Here is a 16,675-nt window from a genome sequence, read left to right as displayed (position 1 = left end):
AGCTGCCGACAGGTGTTGTTGATATATTTTCTTTACTGTTTGAGACGGGAAACTGGCTCTATACGTTAATCTTTTGAGGAATTGATATTAAGCTAACAGAAGGAAGTGTTTTCTGCTTGAAATCTATTTCTGTTTGAATCTATTTGACACAGGTTTTGAATAACTTGTAGCTGTTTCCGACGGAGGGCAGCAACAGAGAAGAAGGTTGCGAATGTTTTTGTTTTGTGGGTGAATACAGCTAAGATACTAGATAAGTACATAGCGTATCCTAGCCATATAACTTGTCTGCTCGCAACCATCGTAATTGGAATATGAAGCAATGATTTGGTCAAATAGACGGATGTTAGAGATGTTATTTATGGCCCGAAGAGAGTAAAAGGCTTGCTGAATCTTCAAGAAAGCTTCAGATTATCTTGATAAAGGAGTAGGTCAGGTGACTGTCCGGTAGTCTATTTTAACGACATGAGATCACTCGCAGAGTGTCTGGAGAAGGGAAGAGGGCCCCAGGGCATCGCAGATTGTGGGAGTGATTCCGATAAATCTCTACCAATCGCCTTGGCAGTAATGTGGCATTCTCCGTCAAAGGTAGCTGTCGCTAAGCCCCTACAAGTCTCTAGAATATATCTATGACGAATTTACTTAACCCGATTTTTTTCATCTTCAATTTCACTGAGGACAGCAGTGTCATCAGAGAATCTTACCTTTGATATATCCGCCCCCGGTAGCTGAGTGGTCAGCGCGACGGAATGTCAGTCTTAAGCACCCGGGTTCGATTGCCAGCTGGGTCGGAAATTTTCTCCGCTCAGGGACTGGGTGTTGTGTTGTCCTAACCATGCCGCCACGGTAGCTCAGTGTGTTCGGTCAGAGGGCTGCTCGCCCTATGTAATAAAAACCTGAGTAAAGAAATCAACGATCACCTCGAACGGATGTTTTGTGACGTCCACCCAAACCAAACGCAACGAACAATATCGAACAAAAAAAAATCATCATCATTTTATCCCCACCGACGCGCAAGTCGCCGAAGTGGCGTCAAATCGAAAGACTTGCACCCGGCGAACGGTCTACCCGACGGGAGGCCCTAGTCACACTACATTTACATTTTATTTACCATTGATATTCTTTCGCCTTCAATTTTAATTTCATTCTTGATCCCTTCTTTTATTTGCGTCATTGCTTCTTCGACGTATACTGTAGATTGAACAGCAGGGGTGAAAGACTACATATGCTTTTTTAAAATATTTTTTAGCACCAACAGTCTTGTATCTAGATAGATGCAGCCCACCACGCATTCCTATCCAGATCCAACCTCTTCATCTCAAAGCAGCACTTCCAACCTAAGTTCTCAATTATTTGCTGGATGTATTCCAATCTGTCTTTCTCTATAGTTTCTGCCCTCTAGAGCCCACTCTAATACCATGGAAGTCATTCCCCCATGTCCTAACGGATGTGCTATCATCCTGTCCCTTCTACATATTTCTATCCTCTCCGATTATGCACAGAACCTCCTCATTCCTTACCTTGTCAATCAACCTAATATTCAATATTCGTCTGTAGCACCACATCTCTTCTGTTCCGGTTTTCCCACAGCCCATGTTTCACTAACATAGAATGTTGTGCTCGAAACATACATTATGAGAAATTTCGTCATCAAATTAAGGTCTACGTCTCATACTAGTGGACTTCTCTTGGCAAGGAACGCCCTTTTGGCCAGTGATAGTCTGCTTTTGATGTCCTTCTTCCTCCATGAGTCATTAGTTCTTTTGCTGCCTAGGTAGTAGAATTCCGTAACTTCATCTACCCGTAATCATAAATCCTGATGTGACGTTTTTCGCTGTTCTCATTTTTGCTACTTCTCGTTACTTTTGTCTTTCTTCGATTTATTCTCAGTCTGTATTCTGTACTCATGAGACTGTTCATTCCATTCAGCAGATCATGTAACTCTTCTTCATTTTCACTCAGGATAGCAATTTCATCAGCAGACCGTATCACTGATATCTTTTCACACTGAATTCTAGTTCCACTACTGAACCTTACTTCTTCGACGTACAGATTGAACAGTAGGGACGAAAGACCACATCCCTGTCTTACACACTCTTTAATCCAAGCAATTTGTTATTGTTCATCCACTCTTTATTTTTCCTTCTTGGCTGCAGTACGTATTATATATTACCGGTATCACCGTATAGCTTACTCCTATTTTTCTCAGAATTGCGAACGTCTTGCACCATTCTACATTGTCGGAGGCTTTTTCCAGATGGACATATCCTATGAACGTGTCTTGATTTTTCTTTAGTCTTGCTTCTGTTATTAACCGCAACGAGAGAATAGCCTCTATGGTGCCTTTACTTTTCCTAAAGTCAAACTCATCATCATGTAACACGTCCTCAATTTTATTTTCCATTCTTCTGTATGTTATTCTTTTCTGCAACTTGGATGAATGAGATTTAAAGCTGATTGTCGACGATCATCATCGCACGTGTCAGCTTTTGCAGTCCTCGGAATTGCGTAGACGATATTTTTCCGAAAGTCAGATGGTATGTCGTCGGACTCATATATTCTACACACCAACGTGAATAGTCGTTTTGTTGCCACTTCCTCCAATGATTTTAGAAATTCTGATGGAATTTTGTCTATCCCTTCCACCTCATTTGATCTTAAGTCCTCTACAACTCTCTTAAATTCCAATTCTAATACTGCATCCCCTGTCTCTTCTAAATCGACTCCAGTTTCATCTTCTGTCACATCAGACAAATCGTCCCTCTCATAGAGGAGTTCGATGTATTGTTTCCACCTATCCGCTCTCTCCTCTGTACTTAACAGTTGCACTCTTAACGTTACCATCCTTGCTGTTAATTTCAGCCGGCCGGAGTGGCCGAGCGGTTCTAAGCGTTACAGTCTGGAACCACGTGACCGCTACAGTCGCAGGTTCGAATCCTGCCTCGGGCATAGATGTGTGTGATGTCCTTAGGTTAGTTAGGTTTAAGTAGTTCTAAGTTCTATGGGACTGATGACCTCAGAAGTTAAGTCCCATAGTGCTCAGAGCCATTTTTTTGTTAATTTCAGCGGAGGGTATTTTGACTTTCTCATATGCTGAGTCATTGATTCCCACAATCATTTCTTTTTTGATTACTTCATACTTTTAATGCAGCCAATTCGACTTAGCTTCCCTGGACTTCGTTCCTCAGCGACTTGCATTTCTGTATTCCTGAATTTCCGTGAACTTTTTTGTACTTCCTTCTTTCACTGATCAAATGAAGTATTTCTTCTTTTACTCATGTTTTCTTTGCACTTATCTTCTTTGTACCTAAATTTTCTTTCCAACTTCTGAGATTTTACTTTTTAGAGACGTCCATTCCTCTTCAACTGTACGGCCTATTGAGTTATTCCTTATTGGTGTATCTATAACCTTAGAAAACTTCAAGCGTATCTCGTCATTCCTTAGTACTTCCCTATGCCGCTTCTTTACGTATTGATTCTCCTTTACTAAACTCTCGAACTTCAGCTTTCTCTTCATCACTAATAAATTGTTATCTGGGTCTATTCCACTCCTGGGTATGCCCTACGATCCAGTATCTGATATGGGAATCTCTGTCTGACCATGACGTAATGTAACAGAAATCTTCCTGTGTCATCCAGACTTTTCCAATTATACCTCATCCTTTTATGATTCTTGAATGGAGTATTCCATATTACTAGCTGAAATGTATCAAAGAACTCAGTTAGTCTTTCTTCTCTCTCATTTCTTGTCCTAAACCCATATTCTTCTACTCCTTCCCCTACAACTGAATTCCAATGCCCCCCCCCCCCATGAATATTCGATTTTCATCTCCCTTTTCGTATTGTATTACCCTTTCAACATCATCATATACTTTCTCTATCTTTTGATCTTCAGCTCGCGACGTCGGTGTGTATACCTGAGCTATCGTTGTAGGTATTGATCTGCTGTATGTTCTGATAAGAACAACCCTGTAACTGAACTGTTCACAGTAACTCACTCTTACGCTACCCTCCTATTTGTAACGAATCTACTCCCGTTATACCACTTTCTGCTGCTATTGATACCCTATATGAGCCGTGGCGACTGGCGGTAGTTATGCTCCACTTTCGTCGCTGATATCGAAACTCGTCTGGTCTTACATCTCTGACCGTTCCTCCTTTGGCTTTCCGGCTTGGCGTGTGGGCGAGCTCTCTCGCTGGTCGGCGTTCAACGAGCCAACATGTTTCGAAGGCAGGCCCTGGTCTCTATCTGCTGTGCCTTGGCCCCGCCGTCTTCGCCGTTCTCGCCATTTCGCCATTCGCCGGTCGACGCGTTTGCGTGCGAAACGGCGGTGGGTCCGTCATCTCAAGCTGGACATTTTCTCATCGCGTAACTGGAAGCATTAAGTTACGTATTATTCATAAGTTGCTGTTAACCTGTGAAGATTTGTGAAACTTACGGCGGCATGTTGTATCTTCCGGAGATCAGCTAAGGATGATTCTAAATAAGAGAGTGTTACACTGAACTTACGAAGTCTAAGGCTTCCAAGTGTTGTCTACTACTTGTTTTAAATGTTTCTTGCAGTGTTAATTTGATGGAGTATGTTAATTAGTGTGCTCTCCACCCAGTTTTGGTTTTAGACTTTCTTTTATTAAGAAGGGCAGAGCTTCGTAAGTCAGTGTAATTTTAATTGTTCTTTTATTCGGTAAATGTCTCAGTTTGCTCGATGTGATCTAAATGCTCCTGGAACGAACGTCTATAAATTACTAAGCCGTCCAAATAATTATAAACACAGACTAATTTCAACTCTCCAAGAATATTATCCAGCAAACGAGTAAGAACGGCTGCGCCTGTGGCCAAATGAAAGGGAACCCTGTTAAGCTCAAACAGATCCCAAACAGTACAAAATGCAGTAACGTGTTTACATTCCTCTGTAAAGGGAATCTGATAATAGGCTTGATGCAAATCGAGCACAGTGAACCAATTAGCGCCGGCAAACCAAGTAAGAGTTATGAAGATCAGGTAGAGGAACTGATTCTAGGACGGCCTTGGTGTTCAGGCACCGGTAGTCAACAACAGGCCTAAAATCCCGCCCTTGATCCTTGGGAACAAGGGATATGGGGGAGACATAAGAAGATGTATAAGGCCCGATAAATCTTTGCTCCATAATTTTACATATTTTTGCTCTTAGTATCTTCATCTTCGGTGTGAGAAAAGATACGGGGACTGCCTAACTCGAATATCGTCAGATAGACGGATATGGTAGTTAAGAACACTAGTAACTCCCAGTCTATCACCGAGAAGCTCCGGGAAACCCCACAACAAATCGCCTAATTCAGAGGCCTGCTGTGACGACAAATGGCTGAGATCAAACTTATTAATATTAGCATCAATAACCAGCAAGCTGGTATGCACCGTACGTTTCGCACATTCGCAAAACCCAAACTTCTGAGCAGAAGTGAACTTAAAGAGGAAGGTCTGACCGGAATAATCCAAGAGAAGGCCGGTTTTATCGACAAAATCACATCTCAAAATCAAGTCTACCGGCAGCTTCTTAACCAAGGCCAAAGACAACGGCCAGGAGAAATCACCAACCGAGATATTCCCACGGACTCAACCATGCAGAGCAACATCTGGCCATTCGCAATTCGACATCTCTGCACCGGAGAAGGGACCGACCGGAGTCTCGCTAGATGACCAAATTCAAGAAACTATTCCAAGCACAAAAACGAAAAAGAGCTACTAGAATCCAAAAGGGAACAAACATAATGCAGAGGTGGTGATGATGGGGCGGCGACACCGGTACACCATTGCACTCCTCGATTCCGAAGTCGCTCCCCAGCCCAGCGTCATTTATTGGCTCTGCGCGCGAGCGCTTGAAGACAAGAACGAACTAAATGACCTGTCTGACCACACCTGAAACAACGCCACAGTTCCCTCTTAGCAGCCTCCTCCGATGTCGCTAATTCGGAGTTTTCCTTGACAACGCCCGCGGGCTGAAACTTAGCCTTATTGCGTCCCTTGTCCGAAAGCAGTAACGCAGATCTCGCTACAACGGCAGCACGAAGTTCTTCCCAGGTTGAAGGACAATCGCGAAAAACAAATTGCGGCTTATCCACGGCAGGCATTCCCCTTAGGACAATAGAAACCAACTTCCTTTCTGGCAAATCTAACAACATGGCTAAGCAGGTAGTCTTGACTCTCTCCGCGTATTGATGTAACTCCTCTTTATCTTGTTGCATCTGCCAGATATAGCGACACTAGAGCTGTTTGCGAATCCCCATGGTCAATCTTTCATTAATTACGTACTGTCTGAACTGCTGCAAAGAGAACCCCTCTGCCATGGCTCACTTCGGAATATGAGGGTCCTCAATTGACCTCTAGCTAACGGATATAATTGTGACAAAAGTACTTCATGCGAAATGCCAAAGGCTGGAGCGTGTTGCTCAAGGTGAACCAACAACCATAATAAGCTTTCAATTTGCTCGAGTCGATCTATAACTAATTCTGTGATGTCACGAAGGAGGTGCCCCAAAGGGGTAGGCAACTTAGCAAATGCTGCGTCTAACTTCTCGGAAGACACAAAAGCATCACTCCCGGACTGGCTCCCATGTCCCTTTGGAGACAGCTAGTTCTGATCCTCAGTCCTTTTTCCCTAAAGTTCTAAACATGTAGGCTTAAAATGCAATTCATTAATCAAGGACACCAATTCGACAACTGATTTCTTATAATGCTCCTCCAACCTTAACGCTGCTAAATAGGCTACCCAGTTAGTTAAGTGCATTAACTCTGCCCGCACCCGGTCTAACTGACTGCCACTAGGTTGAGTGCCTTCCAAAAACTCTAGGGCATCCTCAGTGCCCCTAACGGCCTTAAACAAAAACTCAATAGCTGTTTCTTTCTCACCCACAACATCTGGAGTGACGTCAACCGGCTGAAGAACGGTAGCACGCAAACGGGCCGCTAAGTCCGGAACACCCCACTCAATAGGCTGATGCCTTATCGCCAGCTCATAAATGAGGTGGTCCTTCCTCAACAGGCCGATCCCGGGGCACTGTCTGACCGCCATTAAAATTAGTCACCTAAAACAACAAAATACCAAAACAAATATCCAGTGACACTGACAGAACTGCAATTGTAGCGAGAGTAACTGAAATGGGAATATCACAATTGTAACCCCGCTCTGCTACCAGTTAAGAGCTGGTATCTCAGGATGGGGCAGGATAAGATTACGATTGCGTATGGGGCCGTAATCAGTTACTCTTGGCTGCACAACAGATACGTAAACTTTATTTAAAGAAATTAAAATTTTAAAACAATCTCTTAAAAAGAAACAAAATTGACTGTATGATGGCTAATGGCCATATCACAAAAAATTCCACTATTTTAGGGCGGAAGGCCACCAACAATAACCTCAAACAACAAACAGCTGAAGGCCTGAACTAGATGTCAGAAGAACAATTCCAAATAGCACATATTAATATAAATGATTCATTCTAAAACGAACTGTAACATGGCTGAAGGCCTTATTATGAAAGAAGTGAAATTATTGCTCTGCTGAAGGCCACACACAACTTCAAATCACAACGGCTGAAGGCCTGAATTAGAAGTCACAACAACAATTCCAAATAGCATTTTTAAAATAAATACCTTGCTTTTAAAACCAGTTTAGTTAAATAAACTTACTGTAACACGGCTGAAGGCGTTATCCCCAAAAATGAAATTACTGCTTAACTGAAGGCCACACCAACAATAATTACAAAATTACAAATATCCTTAAAACAAACATAACAATCTAAGGAATGAGGACAAGCGGTTCTTAGCAAGTGTTCCAAGGGTCGGCCTGGGAAGGTAACTCAAGCATAAGGTAAGGTGAGACAGGCAGCCAGGAGTTGTACTCACGTAACAGGATGGCAACTCAAACTAGGGGCAGCTTCAGCCCTGACCGACCGACCGACTAACCAATCCGCCTAACGTCCGATCACCAGTACGATGACAGCATATTTTTAGGAAAGGGCGAAGAGACAGACAGCACTACATCTTCACGAAACACCCGAAGCCAAATGAAACACTATAACCAAGGTAGACCTCCCCCCCAAAAAATAATAATATGCACTGTACAATACAAGAAGCTATCGAACTACACGCCGTTTCGGACAGCATCAACATGACGAGGAAAGGTATACTGCCGGAAAAGTTCGCTAACCTCCAGGGCAGGGGAACTGGGGCGTTAGCGGCCACAAGGCAGAAAATACCGCTGGTTGCACTTCAATAATAAGAATAATACTAAATTCAATGATGAATAACAAATAGAGAAAGACGGCTGCAATATTTCACCACCTCGAAACAGTTCACTCGTAGCCGCCAGGCTCAGCGGCCATGGGAGCAACAACACACCGACCGACCCAAGGCCAGATCTCAGAACAGTCGATGTTGCATTAGCAGGTAACTCTTCACTCAACTTAAACGTCCAGAGAACGGTGTGCAGCGAAGTCGCCGCTCTCGCAGCTTCCCCTCCTCGATCCGGCAGTGGCAGCACGCTGCCAGCGGCCCCGGCTTGTCCTCACGCTGCACTGACCTGCTCGCTGCTGCGCCCCCAACCGACCTCGTGTCCGTTCGCAACTCACACTTCACACAACGCGAACCGGAAATACTAGCGGTCGCTCCAAAGATAGTACCAGTATACTCGTATCGATAAGCGCTGCTGCTGCCACTCGTGGGCAGGCAAGCCAGCAACTTAGTGACGCCAGTAAATCGAATAAGAAACGAGATGCCATAACAGCAATGACAAGATGCTGTAGAATAAACTGCAGGAACACGATCCGCGCACGGCTCAACGTATTTCTTACAACTTTTTTTTCCCAATAAATGCTTCCATATTTCCCTTTCTGCCCCACCTATGTCGCAGAATAGGTTACGGCAATTTTTCGTGAACTTAATGCTTAACCACTGAAATTATTAGAAACACTTCAGACTAAAACATCTTGTTTAAAGAACAATTTAGACTAAGGAATATGTAATCTTCAAAGAAATTGTTAACAATAAAAATAATTTACTGTCATTTTGAAAAAAGTGCAATTATTTTTCATGCTGTACACAAGGTTACTGTTACTTTGTGAACCCAAATGCTCGCACACCGTATGAATTTTCAGGCTTAGACACTGTAGAATGCCTAATGACCAATCGTATAACCTAGTCCTGCCTTGAAAGCAAATTTCTTTGTAACATCTGCATGGTAAGCCCTTTCTTCTAGCTGATAGCCTAATAATATATTTCACTGTTGAACTGAAAAGTCTGCTATCAGTGACTTCGGGTATACTTTTTGTTCTTCAGTGAACACACTTTTAAATTTCCCATCTGATTTGCCAACCCTGTAGTTGGGATCATTGTTAACTTTACGAAAGTATCTTTCCAACGTTAATTTTGGCACCTTGAACTCCTTATATGTTATTAAAACTCTCATTGCAGAAGATGAAACGACTGAAACTGCCATTGGTAGTAATAGCCAACTGCTGTCAGTTCGTACCATCTGGAAAGGAAAGAAAAAAAGGAGATAGTTTGAGATCTACTTGTGACAATAATTGAGAGTAAATGGGAGAGTATCCCGTTCTGCTCCGGCCCGTTCCGCTCCAAGATCACAATTCAGATACACAAGTTTTACGGAGCGTAGCAACTGACGGATCGAAAAGAATCGTATAAATAATTTGTGGTGAATGGCATGCATTTTTAGTTTACATGTCATTTGAGGGTGTACAATTTTATTTATTAACTATCTTTGGATTAAATTTATCAAAAGTTGAGAAAACAATTTGGAAACGTGAAGAATAGCCGTTCACTTACAAGTGGGTCTCGAAAGCAAGTCAAAACGGTTGCCACAGCTTACCTTCCTTTCAGGGAAATACCTAGTCTTATATGTCACTACAAGAGGTTCCAGCAACCTCTATTCTAAAAAATCAGCACAATCCCATTGTGCACAGCTATCCTGTTCTGCCCCGACTTCTCTTTTACAGGTACATGTGGTGCTGGCCTGTTGTAAATAATACTCGACAAAATAATGAAGGCTATATTTCACAGGGTAATTTTTCGGTGATTTGAACAGTAAGCCTTGTCCATTCTCTTTGTTTTAGCTGTGGGTATTACATGTTGTTTTAAATTGAGCCTCTGCTACGTCTAACGCTGGCTTTCAGCTGCGAAATATACAGATACTTATGTACACCCACTTGTTGACACACGAACAACTGACCTCTACCATCAGCAAGATAATGGGAGCATCCCGTCTCTTCTTCAATGTTTGATAACATTTTAAGGATCACTCCACGACAATGATTGCTTATAATCTTTCCTTGATAAGGCGATCGTGGGAGAGTGATAAGAAATGAAAAAGTAGGACACAACTGCGATAGAAAATGGTTCAAATGGCTCTGAGCACTATGGGACTTAACACATATGGTCATCAGTCCCCTAGAACTTAGAACTACTTAAACCTAACTAACCTAAGGACATCACATAACACCCAGCCATCACGAGGCAGAGAAAATCCCCGACCCCGCCGGGAATCGAACCCGGGAACCCGGGCGTGGGAAGCGAGAACGCTACCGCACGACCACGAGATGCGGGCAACTGCGATAGAAGAAAACTGGAAGAAACCTTGTTTGGCGTTCTCAGAAGATACTGTGATCTGTAAGAATCATTTTAAAAGATGACTAATGAAATTATGCAACTCCAGAGACAAGCGGCTAAAGTCTATCTTAAGACACAGTGCATGAAGAATAACAGCACAGCCCCATATGAACGACATTAGAAAGAGGGATTATTCAACTTAAATACCTGCTGCAACAGATAGAAAACGATTTTACAAAAAATAATCTATGTAGTCACGAATATAAAAGTCGAATTTAGCATTCAAACAGGCAATTACAGTCTGCAACAAGAATAACCTATCGATCAATGGAAAGCTGAGGCATTTCCAGACAATGGTCTGGCCAACAGCCTTGTATGAAGCAGAAAACCTCAACCTTTTACGAACAGGGTTGTGGAGGAGGCTACAAGCAGTAGAAAAATAGAATCTCGAGGTGTTGGGTCCTTCAAGAAAAAGAGATGGTCTGCTTAGATGAGGGGAATCAAATACAGTAGATCCAGTTAGAGAGAATCCCAAACTCCACCAGATGAGGAAGAACTACATTCTCCAGGCGCAAAATGAGAATGAACCGGTGAAGCTGACACATGACGTTCTAGGCGCTTCAGTCCGGAACCGCGCTGCTGCTGCGGTCGCAGGTTTGAATCCTGCCTCGGGCATGGATGTGTGTGATGTTCTTAGGTTAGTTAGGTTTAATTTGTTCTAAGTCTAGGGGACTGATGACCTCAGATGTTAAGTCCAATAGTTCTTAGAGCCATTTGAACCATTTTTGACAGATTAAGTATTAAATTTCCTTGTGCGCAATAGAACCAAAGCACACTGGAACAAGAGGCACAAAGGAATCTGGAAGAGATGAGAAAAAAGGAAACGGAGATATACAACACGGTAACTTTTCAATGGAAAACTGAGAGGGCAACAGGGCATAAGAGTGAACAAGGTGCCTATGTAAGATAATGAAAGAATATTGTGCAAGGAAAAAGAGGGGAAACAAACAACCTGACCCCAACAAAATAACGTGTCCTTGAATGGCCAAAATGGAAAGAAGAATAAACTGAAACAAAAAAGGAAACACAATTACTGTTGTCACATCTATAACATGTTCTCAGCGTTCACTGAGAAATGCTTCTGTCAATAACGAACTTACATTTCTTCAATGAATCGTTAGGTATCCGCAGGGCACAGTTGTTTTTATGAATGAAACCCTAACAATGTACAGTTAGTGGCAGTAGCCATATGGCATTGCATACAGCATTACATTCAAAAGCGGAAATTTATGTTGGTAGTTGTTAATGTGCCGCTTTTAAATTGATGTAATTTTCGAAATGCAAAACACGTGCACCCATCCACGGTAACAGGGAAACAATACGGTCATTAACTTTAACAAAACCAGCATGCATCACAATTTGACTGACAGGCGCATTTGTATTGCAGATTCGTATTTTCCTCTTCCTCCATAGTCGAGAATAACACATGCGTGAAATCGGGTTATTACTTTTGCATCCTTAAAAATTTTAAATTGGACATCAAAATTGTGACTATTATCTTTCTGTACGATTAAATGAAGCGATGTGTGACGCAGTGCTGAAGTCTCTTCGGTAGCACACTAATCGCACTAAGTACTGTAATCAGATGGACACGTGTTCAGTTAATGTCTGTCTTACTTAGACATCAGTAATGCCGCTGTGCTTATTTTGTTTCGGAGCCGAAATCTTTGCTTCTGAAATACTGACAAGCGTCATTATTGTTCTTCATTCTATGTTTTGACAAAGATAATTCTCATGAAAACCAAAACAACAAAAAATGTTTCACAAATTTAATCTTTCGGATAAAACCACTTGTTCGAAAATAGACGTAGAAACAGACGCAAAAATTTTGACAAAAATAATTATCATGAACTCAATAATAAGTGCAGTTTTGTCACTGAAAGTTTACTCTCAAACCTTATGTCTTCAAGATATTTGGTGTACACACTAGTGGATCCTCCCCTCCACGTTCAAATTACGAGAATAAATAGTATAATTTCTCATAGGAAGGAAGACGTTTAATGGCGTGTGACATAGCGATATAAGCTAGCCAGAGAATGCAGTAATAACGAGCGCAAGTTTGAACTGCTAGTGTTGGATAAAGGTACTCAAAAAGTAGATGAAACATATGGCGTTATGGACTGCACACTGGATTCGTATTCAGGAGAAAGGTGAGTCAGACATCGTGGCACCCTTAAGATTTAAGTTTTCTCTGCTTTCTCTAAAACACTTCAGAAAATGCTTGGACGATTCCTCTGAAATGTATCCTGTCGGGTACCTTTCCAAAACCATGCTTGTCACCTGTCATTAATGATTTGTCGTCGGTTGTACGTTATGCCCCAATCATCCTTTTAAAGTGGTCGTATAGCTCTGTTCTTCTCTTCATATTGCTCTGTTTTCATATGTAATTAGTGCGTTTGCCTTCAAAATTCCTGTGTGTTACACTGGAATTCGTATCATGCTCTACATATGATACGTTGCCATTATTTTAATAATGACAGATGTGATGTTGTGGCCTAAATTGTTTTGACCCTAATCTGTAAAGATGGTCTGTGACTAACACCGGTTGATATTTTGATTTTAATTAAAAACAGCTGATGAAAAACATGCATTTTATACATTACTTGAAGGCTGTAAATAGGCACCTTCCAAAAATGTTCAACTAAATGATACATTGCTAACTTCTGAGTTAAAACAGCATTACGGTACAAAAGAGTACGTTAATATTATAAGAAAACAATAAATCAAGAGATTTACATTTGCCTCGCATGAGTGTTATACCAATTGTGGCTTAAAAAACTGTTTATGATCTCTGATACAGAAAATTCAGTATCGTGTGAAGCCTTGCAAATGTGTTGCAACCACCGTGAGCAGTTGCCGTACAATGCAATCAAGATGCCTTCGCTATGTTTTTTTGGGAGAGTTCTGTCTACGGCTTTTTGTGCGGATCTATAATGTATTGGTAATGGCTACTGTAGTACAGTGACGAACAAATGATCAACTAACCAAATCCCGCACGTGCTCTGTGTTCTACATGTCTGGCGAATGTGCATGTCCTAAAGCAGTGCTAGCCGTTGCTCTTCCTCGTCAAAGATGGTCAGGCACTGTCGTGTTGAAATATGGCTCGTGGAATTTCCTGCAGGATGGCCGTACACTGGGCTCAAAAAACATGCCTAACATGACGACTGTTCTTAGGCTGTCCTCAACAAGAAGAAACCGCTATTCTGTTTGTGAAGCCGATGGAACACGATATTTAATACATCTGATTCGTTACCCCACCGTCAACCTGGACAGATGACGTTCATCTTATTGCCATTTATTCATTACGTGTACTATCAGCTCACAGACATCCAATCTACCCTCCCCTCTCGCCCTCCTCCCTCTCTTCGCAATCTGGACAGACGACTTTCATCTTTCACCATAGTAAAAGACGGAGTTAGACTGCAGTGGTATGGGGCTTTGAAAAACTCTCTCTGGATTCCATCACTGGTAGGTGTCATGTATAATTTTGGTATCTAAATCGATTGCGAGCGAGCAGCAATGTTGTAAAACTGTATCGCAAAAGAATGATTAGTATCTCTGATGTGCGCGAGGGCGCAGTGGGTCAGATAATGTTAAGCTGTGTTAGAGTGAGAAAGAAAAAAAAAATGGTTCAAATGGCTCTGAGCACTATGGGACTTAACATCTATGGTCATCAGTCCCCTAGAACTTAGAGCTACTTAAACCTAACTAACCTAAGGACACCACACACATCCATGTCCGAGGCAGGATTCGAACCTGCGACCGTAGCGGTCACGTGGTTCTAGACTGAAGCGCCGAGAACCGCACGGCCACACCGGCCGGCGAGAAAGAAAAGACAACGTTAAGCTGTCTTTGAGAGAGGAAGCAGTGGCAATTTTATGCTTCAAATGTAAGGTCACAATTTATCAATGTGTTTAATGAACGTAACGAGAACTGATTTGTGAAGGAGGAAGTCTAATGGAATGTCTAAGGTAAGTATCATAATTATGTAATTTTTTGTTTCACTATTGCTGCGCAATCCGAATAACTTGATTATTGTACTGAGAGTTGCTAGATGTGGGAGATAGGAAACTGTATTCTTTATTCTTTGGATGTTACGACGTTCATTAAATTTAAAGTCAGACATGAGCACTTTTTCACAGTAAACAAAAATGTTAGTGTTGTCATTTATGCGCATATTTAATTTTTTAGCAGCCTTTCTCTTACAATTTTTAATTGATCATGGAACCAAGTGTGTTCGGAGAACTCTTAGAATTGTAACTAACAGAGAACTCATTGCACCTCTCGAGTGTTTCTGCGTACATACCTGTACAGTAATTTGCAGCTTCAGCATAGCGTCGCGCAAGACAGAGTAGGACTGCAACTCGTTATCCAGATTGCGCAGAATAGAGGTGCGGCCAAATAGCTTGATTTGTTCAATCAGATGAAGTTATGTCCTCCAGAGACAGCTTTTGTGATCAGTTTTGCAAAACCAGTTATCGTAGGTTTTATGTCGAAGTTCATTATTAAGGCAGTATATGCTTTTCCAAAATTCTTGCAGTCAGACTGCTAACTTTTACATTACATCAATTAACTATTATTACTGACAAGCTTTGCGTTCATATTGTGACAGTACTAGTTTAATTACGCCAGTTCATTTATTATTGCAGTTCAAATCTTGCAATCAGAAACAGTACGTCAGTCATATTTTTATTATTTAATGAAAACTTTCACTCCCTTACATATTTTTTTATTATTTAAGGAGAACGTTCGTCACATCACGGCCTTTAATGAAAAGAGTGGTTGGAACTCCTTATAAAGGACGCAACGCACAACGGTCATATGGCGCATGCAAAGATCGATGATGTAACGCGTCTAATGATTGATGGGTAGATATATGACAAAAGAGATGCCTCTTGTACTATCCTACACGAACCGCCCCTACCTCCCCACTCCCCTCAGGAGGAAGTGGTTTAGTGAAAGGACACAAGGCAGCCGATAACTAACGTGATGATGAGGATACTTTTTCATCGCGGAAACATACCGTCAATTCGGCAGCACAGGGTTTAGAGACTCCTCAACTTGTTTGCGCGGTTTAACATTACAAAATCATCCCTTACCAACAATATGTAGGAGACTGAAGAAATTTTACGATTAATTTCACAGCAATGTGCCCACCATCCTAAAGTCGTAAACTATAAAAACTTACAAAATGTTTCGATTTGTTAAGTACTTTAAGATACGTAACAATATAAATATTTTTCATTATAGTGAAATAACAAATAATGAAATAAGATGCACGCTGTGTGCTATTTTCAACCAATACTAGTAAAATTAAAGAAATAAGTCATCTGCAATGACCACTACAAGATTATTGCTATAGAAAACATTATGTCACTATCACGGCGTTTCAGATTTCGGAACAATGGGATGTGTATCACCAACACTGTCCGCGGACATCGAACGGCCCATGCAGACTGGTCCACACGTGCTCCTGAGCTCTACCGTCTAGGACTGTGGACAATGCCGTACTGTCTATTATGGCTTTGCAGACATGTCATCTTGCTTCTATTCCTTGGGAGGATATTCCTTGGGAGGATCATAAGAAAATGTAATCAATCCACGAAATAAGTTTACAACGTATTTGTTCCACCGAATAGTATTAGACCCTTAATAGGTTTTATAAGCAGAACAGACTTGTGATTCTTCAAATTTCTCCAGGCGTATTTTATGACGAAATAAATCTCGGGTGAACAGCCTGGTATGAGTGTGCATAGGACACAATACTTCGGCAATCGACCACGTTGCCATCATCAGCGCACCTGATGATGGCGACGTGGTCGATTGCCGAAATATTGTGTCCTGTGCACACTCATAGCAGGCTGTTCACCCAAGAATTATTTCGTCAGAACAGAGTTGATGAATCACAGAGAGGTGCTTATCATCACTGAACTTTTAGGCGGTGCGAAAGCGTTACGTCCAGTAGTAGATGCTTTAAGAGAGGCATCGAACATGACAGACAACGTTACTGTTGAAATT

The sequence above is a fragment of the Schistocerca nitens genome, chromosome 2 (assembly GCF_023898315.1).
Source record: "Schistocerca nitens isolate TAMUIC-IGC-003100 chromosome 2, iqSchNite1.1, whole genome shotgun sequence".
NCBI lineage: Eukaryota > Metazoa > Arthropoda > Insecta > Orthoptera > Acrididae > Schistocerca > Schistocerca nitens.
This window is presented reverse-complemented; position numbering follows the sequence as displayed.